Source organism: Gorilla gorilla, chromosome 8 (genome assembly GCF_029281585.2).
Source record: "Gorilla gorilla gorilla isolate KB3781 chromosome 8, NHGRI_mGorGor1-v2.1_pri, whole genome shotgun sequence".
NCBI classification, from domain to species: domain Eukaryota; kingdom Metazoa; phylum Chordata; class Mammalia; order Primates; family Hominidae; genus Gorilla; species Gorilla gorilla.
Genome location: NC_073232.2, coordinates 62443929 through 62455884, shown reverse-complemented (window position 1 = coordinate 62455884; position 11956 = coordinate 62443929).

The following is an 11956-nucleotide window of genomic DNA, read 5'->3' as shown; positions in this document are numbered from 1 at the left end:
ATTGGCATTTGTAGTATTTTTGTTTGTTTGTTTGTTTTTGTTTCATTTAGTTCTTTTCTTATCTTGGACATTTCTTTTCTTCTGCCGGGTTCGGGTTTGGTTTATTCTTGTTTCTCTAGTTCCTTGAGGTGTGACCTTAGATTGTGTGTTTGTGCTCTTTAAGACTTTTTGATGTAGGCATTTAATCCTATGATCTTTCCTCTTAGCACTGTTGTTGCTGTATCCCAGAGGTTTTGATAGGCTGTATCACTATTATCATCCAGTTCAAAATTCTTTTAAATTTCCATCTTGATTTCATTGTTGACCCAACAATCACTCAGGAGCAGGTTATTTAATTTTTATATATTTGGATGGATTTGAGGGTTCGTTTTAAAGTTAATTTCCAATTTTACTTCACTGTGGTCTAAAAGAGTACTTCTATAATTTCAATTTGTTGAGACTTCTTTTGTGGTCTACCATATGGTCTATCTTGGAGAATGTTCCATCTGCTGATGCATAGAATGTATATTCTGCTGTTGTTGGATAGACTGTTCTGTAAATATCTGTTAAGTCCATTTTTTCTAGGGTATAGTTTAACTCCATTTTTTGTTTGTTGACTTTCTGTCTTGATGACCTGTCTAGTGCTGTCAGTGGAATATTGAAGTCCCCCACTATCATTTGTGTTGTTCTCTATCTCATTTCTTAGGTCTAGTAGTGATTGTTTTATAAATTTGGGAGCTCCAGTGTTAGGTGCATATATATTTAGAGTTATGATATTTTCCTACTAGACTAGTGCTTTTATCATTATTTAATGTTTCTCTTTGTCTTTTTTAACTGTTGTCGCTTTAAAGTTTTTTTTTTTTTTTTTGTCCTATGTAAGAATGGCTACTCCTGCTTGCTTTTGATTACCATTTGCATAGAATATCTTTTTCCACCCCTTTACCTTAAGTTTAAGTGAGTCCTTATGTGTAAGGTGAGTCTCTTGAAGACAGCAGATGGTTGGTGAATTCTGATCCATTCCACCATTCTGTATCTTTTAAGTGGAGCATTTAGGCCATTACATTCAACATTAGTATTGTGATGTGAGGTACTATTCTATTCATCGTGCTATTTGTTGCCTAATACCTTGGTTTAATTTCATTGTATTGTTGTTGTTTGGGTCCTGTGAGATTTACACATCTACTAGATTTACTTATTTATACATTTAATAGTTATGGAAAACTAAGTTGCATCAAACCCTTTGCTGTCACATACATGTCGTGATGAATGTCTTTTTGTCTGTGCTTATCTTTATGTTTTCGGTAATTTTTTAGAATTTATTTCTCAAGAGAGTTCATTGAATCATTCTGTATATGAATTCTGAAGTTCAATAATTTCCGAAGTGGCTTTACCAATAGATTTACATGTCTACTAGCAAAAACTTCATGTTTTTTTCCTCTGCACACCTTAGCCAATACTTTGTGTTATACTTTCTCTAATGTTGAATGCCATCTAATTGAGATGTAATTTTCTTATAATTAAATTTGATAGATATTAACCTTTTGTTGATTTAGACTTGCAGATACCTTTTTATAGTTTGTCTGTTAACGTTGTCTACCGTGTCCTTGGATTGAACTAGAATCTTTACTATTGATGTAGTAACATTTGTCAACATTCTGCTTTATGGTTTGTGTTTCTGTGTGTGTGTTTAAAGACAATTTTACTTAGTGAAATAGAAATTATCCTACCTTCTTTGTAGTAGATTTTCTCCCACACATTCTTGGTTTTAATAATTCACTGTCTTCAATTTATTTATAAAATGTCCTGGTTTTAATCAGTTTTTATAAGGGGTACAATTATGGATAGCATAAAGTAGGAAACTAGCCTTATTTTTTCCACATGTAGCATAAGGATGCAGTACAATTTTTCTGCAGCACTGGAACTAATAAATAAGTGATTTCCACATGAATTATCAGTGTTTTCTTTATTATATATCAAATTTCTGTGTATCCGTTGTTCTATTTCTAAATGTTCTGTCTGTTCCATTCTCTTACTCTTCTGTTATTCAACATATACTGTATGTCTATCAAAAATTCAGTTGCTTTGAAATGAATAAATACTTAGTAGAATGTTTCCTTCCTTCCTCTTTGTCCTTTTTCAAAATTGGCTTAGCTCTCTGTTGACTTTTATGCTTTCATAATTGGCTTTACTGAGTTGATATAAAAACCTCTGGGATTTCTACAGATATTAGATAAATTTATATTTTGAATAGGACTGTCATGTTTGCTATATTAGCTTTTTTCCACTCATAATTGTAAAATAGAACCACATATTTAAGTGGTCCTTCTTGTCATGTCCTTGAATGTTAATGAAAATATGTTTAAAAGTTCTCCACATTACAAATATTAGATTGTCTGCTCTATTAATTTCTTTTTTCAACTTAACGAAGTTTCCTATTTCAAGTTCCTGAAAGTTGTATTATCAATAGGTTACTAATATGGTAGCATGCTTTTCCTGAAAATATTAGAAAATCATAAGATGTTATTTATTACCTCATTAATATAATTTCTATTGTTAGATTCTCTGATCTTCGATCATCTTGTATTTCTATTAATGAACTATGCAGTTAATTTTATAAATATTTCATATTTAGAAATTTGGCATCCTTTTTCAGGAATCTGATTAGCTAATTTTTTCATTTCATAAAATGAATTGGTCAGCTTTCCACCTCTTTTATATACTCTGGAATACCTTCTATAATATGAAGATTCCTTTTCTTGAATATTTGGAAGAAACACCTGTAAACATTATCTGTGTATTTTCTTTAAGGTAGAGACATGTTCCTTGGTTAGTTCAATTTCTGCTTTTTAAAAAAAGTTTCTATCTTTTCTTAAACAATTATACAAATTAAAAACCTTCCAGAAATTTATTCATATGACTAAATATTACAAAATTTATTAGTATGTCATTGTTAATAATTGTTTTATTCTTTTAATCTGTTATCTCTGGATTGTTCTTTTTGTCATTTTTATTTTTATTTGCTTAACTCAATAAATTTTGATAAGGCTTTATTATATTATTATTATATTGTTTGTAAAAGATCTAGCTGCTAGTTTTATTATTTCTCTTTATTTATTTTTTTAATATTGCCATTTTATTTATGTGGAATTTATTCTTTATATTCATGTTTTTACACTTATCCAGTTGTACTGAAAAGAGTATTATTAGTTTTTTATTTCTATTTTTAATTATTCATGTTCTGATAAATATATACAAAGGAGCAGTTTTATGAAACATTTAGTGTAGAATGTAGAATATTAGTTCCACTGTATCTCATAGATCTTGGCCTGTAAAAATGTCCTTTAACATTCAATCCTAATCATTTTATAGCCTCTATGATATTTTGATTTTTAACTAAGAGTTTCTCATTAACATGTAGTTTCCAGATACATGGGGTTTATAAAAAAATTTTATTGTGATTTTTTATTTTAAATAAGTTGTTTTTGAAAATATATTATTTGTGATATAAATTAGAATTCAGTGAGAGTAATTTTTGAACCATTATAATCAGTGTTTCCTATGTTCACAGTTTGCTTAAAAATGTCTGTTCTCTTAGTACTGAGTGGTAAATTTTGAGCATCTATTCTAGCATATTATTTGTGTTATGCTGTTATTCTTCCATATTGAATCAGCTGAGAAGAGTAAAAGATACTAGAGGGGGAAGAAAGTCCTCATATGTTGTTGAATGAGGATGAGGATCCTGTTGGAAAGGAAATAAGAATATTTTATTGTCCAATTTTTTTCTGGACTGAACTACCTATGACTTACTTTTAAATAATTAAATGAAAACTTGAAAAGAGACATAAATCATATCATTCTTCATATTACTGCTAGTTTCATGTATATCTGGATTACTTAGGTAGCAAGGTTTGAAATAATGTAACAAGTGTGTCATTTTGAATTTAAGTCACCGAAACAAAATATCAGAGGAATAGGGCTCTCATAGAATATTTTATGTCAGGGGGACAATGTGTTTAGATACTTTCCTCTTTGTACAACTACATTTTAATGTAGTATACTCATATATGACATTTAGAAAAAAAGTTTTAATTTTCTTTTTTAAATTGTACTTTTCATATCCTCCAAATAACTTCAAAAGTTTTAGGGTTTCAAAAATCAAGAAGCTTCTCATCACAGCACTGTAATTATATATCATCAATGTTTAGGCTTAATACTTTGGAATATCTTTCATGCCACTTTCAGTAAGATTTCACCCACTCATGCTTGTTCAGTAAGGTCAAGAATATAAGCCTGAGAACCACTGGAAGGATTCCAGAGTGGAAATTCAAAAACAGTAATTTTTCTACAGAAATATAATTGAGTGCACAAAGGTTATGTTAGGTCAGAAAGAGAGCTGTGTTCAGTGGAACTAGAAAAGAATTAAAACGTTTACACTGAAGATAATTAGCATGGTGTGAAAATATGACACTTAATTTCCCACAAAAAAGTGTTATTAAACCACCCCACATATGATTGTTTGTAGATGACAGTGTTTTACCATAGAATGTTAAAAGATTTAAAAATAGAATAATAACAGAGGAAGAGTTTTGGCAAAGTCCCAAGGATGATATTATCCACTGGAGTAAAAACTCCAGATAACACAATTGTTTCCTAAGTTGAAACAGTTGAGATTTAAGAAAATGAAAAATCAAAGTGAATGAAATCTACAAACCTTTTAGCTAAATGAAGTCATTCTAGAACTACTTACTTTTATTTACCTATATATATATTTTGCCTAAGACTATAATCGTTATTTGAATTGATGTTTAAAATGAATATGAGATTACATAGCCCCTCATTATAAAGTATTTACTGAATAGTTGCTATGGGCAACCATGTGTATGTGTGTTTTTTTAAATACGTATAGATTATGAAATATATTTTGTGCCCTTAAAGAGCTCAGAGTTTACTATCATAGGTGTTGATCTTGTAATAAATAGTTCTGATCCATAATATTTTAGTTCTCTTACTTCTGGGACATGGTGGAATTGCACCATTCTGGTTACAAGTGAGCAGTGGTGAGCCTGTCACCTCCAGTGATAGATTATAAACTCCCATATGTATTTTATTATGCTTCCTCCTTGACTATATCTAGTGGTATTCTAAATCTAGAGACTCCAACAGTGTAAGTCTAAGTGAGGACATCATCAAGCGTGTCCTCTTCCAAAGGAAAATCTAATGCCTTATGTCTGTCCTGATCAACACAATAATTCTTACATTATTAACAACATTTACCTGTTTATCTGCTCAAAAATATTTACTGAGCATTCTATTAAAACCACCATACTCAGTGCACTAAATATCAGAGATATAAAGTTGATGACTTGCTAATAATGATAGATAGACAAATAAACAATAAAGTCATATATTCTCTGTTAGCAATCAGTATGTTGCATGGCATGTAAATATGTGACCTAAGTGACTGGCTTTGTGTGATTGAAAGGAAATAATCAGAAAGATGATCCTTCAGCTAAAATCTTGAATGAGGGCAGAATGCTTTCACTGGATTTAGTAAAAAGGAAGAATATAGAATAAATAGTATTGCAGACAAAAGTTGCTCCATTAGCATGTCAAGTTTTCTGAAACATCACAGGAAGTTTATGAATCTGAAAAATAGTACAATTGCAAAAAGGAGAATCAAAACTTAAAAGATATTTTAAGTCATGGTAAGGAAATTTACCTCTATGCTATGAGCCATGTGGATTCTCTGAAAGATTTTAAGCAGGAACGGGTACTTTAGATATAGGATTAGGTTTGAAAAAGTCCACTCCAACAGGAATAAAAATTAGAGTTTAAGTTGGGCAGCATGAGTTACAGAAATTGTGCTGAGAATATGTTATCAAATAAGAAAGTCAGAGAGGGAAAGCAGAGGAGAGAGAAAATAATAGTGAGGGGAGAGCATGTAAGGACGATGTTAAGAAGGCAAAACCCACATAAAAATGATAGTTCATTTTTACTGAGCACTTTATCTGTCCCAGGCACGGTGATAACTTCTTTACAAGAGTTTTTATACCTAATCTTTATAATAGAATTAAGCTTATGAGTTAGGTAACCTCTATGAGGCACAGAGAGGTAAAAGAGCTGGGGAAATTACATAATTAGAAGTTGTAGTCCAGGAATTGGGCACAGGCAATTTGACCTTAGGCCAAATTCTCTTAAACACTAGTCTATACATACCACCCCCGCCGCCCCAAGCAGGATAGAAATTCATGGTCGATTGTGTAATAGTATTATGTAGTATTTATAAAGAGATTCAGGCAGTATGACAGTTCAAGAAAAAAAAAACTAGAAATATTTTTAAAAGGACTTCATCAGAGAGATGGTAATTGAAATAGACCTTGACAAGTGGCTAAGATTTCAATAAGTAAAATTGGTGACAAGTTCATTCAGATGTGATTAAATATATAAAATGAAGAACTCATGAGAAGTTTTTGTAATGAGTAAAAAAGGAGTTTTGTGATACATGGAGAAGGAAAGTATTACAATTATTAAGAAATTTTATACAGAAGCAAATAACTTAGTCTTTAATAACTATGTGCTCATTGGAGTTAAAAAAATAAGCCTAGTATGGTATATTGAGATCAGATTACACAAGGCTTTAAAAGTTAATTTAATTATGTACTTCTTGAAAGTTTAGGCCCTAAAAACAAAATTCATATATGCTATGCCTTAGTCTGATAAGTCTGAAAGTGAAGAAAAGAATGGTTGTCGTAGACTCAATTAGAAGTTTATTCGAGTAGATCAGACAAGATAAAATTGGACTTTACAGAACTAGTGGTGAGGTGTAAAGAAACTGAAGATTTAGGGACAATAAGACATATAAGCGTTACTGGATGTGGGAGATTTCAAAATAAACTATCTAGTAATAAGGTAAAGCTTTTGTCACAGGATCCTTGGGGTGTAGCTTTTCCAGCCAGAAACCTCTGTGGCTGGTGGCACCTTTACTCAACTCTTTCTTGGGCCCACTGGGCTTGTTCTACCCACTCAGCGTGGCAGGCTGCACTTGGCTTGTGCTACTGGCCTGGATCCCAAGCCTACCAAAGGTGAGCCAGGTGTGGAGTGGTGAGGGGTGTGTGAGCAAATGAGTATGGTGCCTGGCCACTGTGCACAGCCAGGCACACTAGATGCAGCAGGGTGAGCAGCTCCAGGGACCAGCATGGATGCCAGCTCCCTGTGAGGCTGCAGCTGGACCAGGAGTACTGCAAGCCCCTTCCACAGCACTGCGAAATGTGGTGGCATCCAGAAGCTTGGAGATGCCAGGAACTGCAAAGCCCCAAAGAGGGTGTTGCAGCCTGGTTTGGAGAACTCCTAGGTCTGGGCTTCCCAAAGGGCTGCAGCTCTTATCTCCATCTCTCTTCTATCCTTGTCACCTGTAACGTGGTGAGCAAGGGGCACGTTTCAGCCCTGTTTGTGTTACACCTCTTTCAGCCCCACCATTTGGCAGGTCCCACGTTCTTGTCCTGCATCCAGGAAGAATGAGGTATATGGACAAGTGGAGGGTGAACAAGGCAAAGAGGTGTTTTGTTGAGTGACAGAACAGCTCAGAGGGGACCTGCAGTGGGTAGCTCCTCTCCCCCAAGCAGGTCATCCCAATGAATGTTCAGTTCTCAACAGAAAGGAGGCTTACAGTGGGTAGCTTCTCTCCACAGGCAGGTTGTTCCGTTGTCTTCTCAGCTCTCAGCAGAGAGGAGACCTACCTACAGTGAGAAGCTCCTCTTCATAGGCAGTTTGTTTGTCTGCTTAGCTCTCAGCAGAGAGGAGACCCACAGTGGCTAGCTCCTCTCCATGGACAGGTCATCCATCCTCTGCTTAGCTTTCAGCAGAGAGGAGACCCACAGTAATTAGTTCCTCTTCACAAGCAGGTCATCCAATCATCTGCTCAAGTCTGGCTGAATCCGGGGTTTTTATGGGCTTCAGAGGGGAGGAAGTACATGCTTATTCGTTCATGGGCAGCCATGGCCAGGCCAGGAAAAAGCAGCATAAGTTCTCATTTCGGTCCACGGAACTGGCAGCCCAGTTCCCAGGCCTCAGGCCATCCCTGGGCTAAAGGTGGGGTTTACTGGGGACCCACTCCTGCCCAGGAGTCTGTGTGCCTCCTGATGCCATTAACCTGCTGTCCATAGTGCTCATGATGCCCAGGCTGTTCATGCCAAGGGGCACCTGCAGGCCTGTGGTGAACTGACCTTAGCCCCCACTTGGCCTCCCTTCCTTGCTCGTTGGTGCCCAAAGTCTGGAGGGGGAGCTGAGGCGGCAGCAGTCTAGCATGTCAGTGCTGCCCTGAGCATGTGCACATTTGGCTATGTCATGACAGTGTCCAGGCTTAGCCACAACTTTGCTCTGAAATGAGAGTGAGCACAAGGAGTAGAGAGAGGCCAGGCAGTGGGAGTAGGTACTTCTGAGCCTACAGGGACAGGGGGTTTTCTGGGCCCCAGAGAGTACAGAGATGCCCGGGTCTGCATTCGTGGCTGGGTGGCTACAGCTGTACACAGGAGGATGGGGCTCCAGCTCCTCCAACTTGGAAAGGAGAGGTGCTTCTGCCTCTCCCTGCACCTCTTGGCTCTGTGAAGTGCACAGCCCTGGCCAAGCCTCCCCTGCAGCAGCCAGTGTCATGGCTGCAGCCACTCCAGATGGGCTGTGGCTACCATCACTATCATGTTCTTGCTGATAAAATATACTAACAAAGAGACATTAATGGTATTCTTACCCAAAATCAATAATTTGAATTTAGTCTTGAGAAATATAAAAAATAATGCAATTTAGTGATATTTTACAAAATAACTGAGCTGTACTCCTCAGAAACAGAGTGATTTCAACAATCTGGCTTCACTTTCCCACAGATAAAATGAAAAAAAAAATTATCTAATGCCAAGCTTATCACCACCAATATCCTGGAACTCAAAACTGAGGTTTATGAGAAATCCTAATGCCACAGATAAGTAAAAAACTGAGCAGAAATTAGGAGAAATGGACTTCTGTATCTGTACACCTGCCTTCCGTACTGTAAGGCACTGTGTGGAAAAGTCTCCTGGACTAATGATTTCTGTACTGGAAAAAGTGACAATGAGGCATGCAGCCAGCTTCCCCATCAGCTTGGGTTTCTACACAGAACAGCTGTTTCTGCCTCAGCCCTCTCCCTCAGGGGAGCATTGTAACTGCCTGTGTGGAGAGGGACCCCTGTGGACAGCTGAATATAAACAGTAGAGATGGAGAATAGCAGCACCAGTGCAAAACTCACAGGCTGCTCTCCAACTCAGATAAAAAAGAATGCAAATTAGAGAGGTTGTTCAGCTGCACTACGCAATAGAAAGCAGTCTTCACAGGCCCTCTGTGGATGAACTCCTAGACAGCCTCCCCACACAGCTGGAGAAACCCTTTCTAACTCCCCTAGTTGGGACTTTTTGCAAGAGCCATGGCAACTCTGGCCTTAAGGTGTCGTCTAACGTCAAAAAGAAAGCAGTGATATAGTGTTAAAGGAATCCATAGAACCTTTAAACACACATATGTTGGAGAGACAGTAAAGACTGGAAAAGTAATCCTTCAACGTGAAGACACAAAAATATATCCTTAACAAACAACAAACAAGGAACCATGACCTCCCCAACTGGATAAAGCAAGAAGTCAGTGACTGACCCCAATGAACTCTCAGATCAAGAATTCAAAATAGCAGTCTTGTGGAAACTCAGAGAACTTTAAAGTAACATTAAAAAGCAATTCAGAAATTATAAGGTAAATTTAACAAAGAGATTGCAATAATTTTTTTAAATCAAATAGAAATTCAGGAGCTGAGAAATATATTAGATGAACTGTAATATGCATCTGTGGGTCTCGTCAGAAAAACTAATAAAGATGAAAGAATTAGTGATCTCAATGATAGGCTATTTAAAAATGCACAGTTAGGCCAGGCCTAGCGGCTGGCACCTGTAATCGTGGCACTTCAAGGCAGAAGGATCACTTGAGCCTAGTGGTTTGAGACCAGCCTGGGCAAGATGGTGAGGCCCCATTTCTACAAAAAGTTTAAAAAATTGGCTGGGCAGGGCATGATGGTGCATGCCTGTAGTCCCAGCTCCTTGGGAGGCTAGGGCAGAAGGATCACTTCAGCCCAGGACATCAAAGCTGTAGTGAGACATGTTCACGCCACTGCACTGCAGTCTAGGTGACAGAGCGAGACTTTGTCTCAAAAAAAAAAAAAAAAAAAAAGAAACAGTCAGAGGGAAATAAGAATATTAAAAAGGAATGAGGAATGCCTACCAATCTAGAAAATAAACTCAAATAGGCCAATCTAAGAGTCATTGCCCATCTAGGAGGGTTGAGGGAGAACCAAATGTAGATCTGATTTAAAAAAATAACAAAACCTTTCAAACCCAGAGAAATATATAAATATCTAAGTACAGAAAAGTCAAAGATCACCAAACAGATCCTACACAGAAAAGACTACTCCAAGGTATACAGTAATAAAATTCTCACTGGTCAAGGACAAAGAGAATCCTAAGAACAGAAAGAAAAAAGAAGCAAATGACATAAAGGGGTATGAATTCATCTGGTAACAGACTTCTCACTGGAATCCAAACAGGCCAGGAAGGAATGGGATGTCATATTCAAAGGCCTGAAGTAAAAGAAAGCTGCTAGTTGAGAATATTGTCCCTCAGTAAACCTGTCCTTTCAACAAGAAGAGATAAAGACTTTCCTAGACAAACAAAAGCTGAAAAAACTCATTAGCACTAGAATTGTATTAAAAGAAATGCTAAAGGTAGTTATTTAATCTGAGAAAAATGCTAATGTGCAATTAAATATCAGAAGGTATGAAGCTCACTAGTAAAACTAAGTGCACAAACAATTTCTGAATACTACTGCAGTGAGGTGAGTAACAATTTACATCTCTAGTATGAAGATAAAACAATTACATAAAAATTAATAATTCCAACAATTTCTTAAGAGATGGGCAACAATGGAAATTGAGATAATAAAAGTCAAAATATATGAGGTGATAAGTGTAAAAATTTTCAGTTTTTTTAATTCCTTCAGGATCAAAGTTATTTTTTCAAAATAAATTCTTATAAATAAAAGATTTTTTTTGTAAGCCTCATGGTAAACATAAATCAAAACTTATAACTGATACACTAAAAATAAAAAGCAAGGAACTAAAACATACTACCAAAAAAAATCTATTGTCCACAAAGGAAGACAGTAAAAAAAAGAACAGAGGACTTACTTACAAAACAACCAAAAAGTAAATAACAAGATGGCAGTAGGAAGTTTTTATGTAAAAATGATAATAGTGAATATAAATGGAATAAATTCTCAAATTAAAAAACAGAATGGTTGAATGGATTTAAAATACAGCCAACTATGTGCTACCTACAGAAAATTCACTTTACCTATAAAGACACTTAAAAGTGAAGGAAAGGAATAGAAAAAGATATTCCATGCCAAAAAAGTAGGAGTAGCTATATTTATATCAGAAAAACAGACATCAAGTAACAAACTGTAAGACAGATGGAGAAGGTCACACTGAAAAAGAGGTAAATTCAGCAAGAGGATATAACAAATGTAAATATATATGTGAGCTGGCAGAGCTGGCATGGTGGCTTACACCTCTAATCCCAGAACTTTAGGGGGCCAGGACAGGAGGCTCACTTAAGCCCAGAAGTTCAAGACCAGCCTGGACCACATAGTGAGACCCCATCTCTGAAAGTAAGTTTAAAAATTAGCTGCATGTGGTATCATATGCCTGTAGTCACAGCTACTTGGGAGGCTGAGGTGGGAGGATTGCTTGAGCCCAGCAGGTCAGGGCCACAATGAGCTGTGGTCACACCACTGTACTCCAGCCTGCACAACAGAGTAAGACCCTGTCTTCAAAAAAAAAAAAAAGAAAAAAGTAAATATGTATACAGTCAACATCAGAGCACCAAAATATATAAAGCAGATATTAATAGATCTA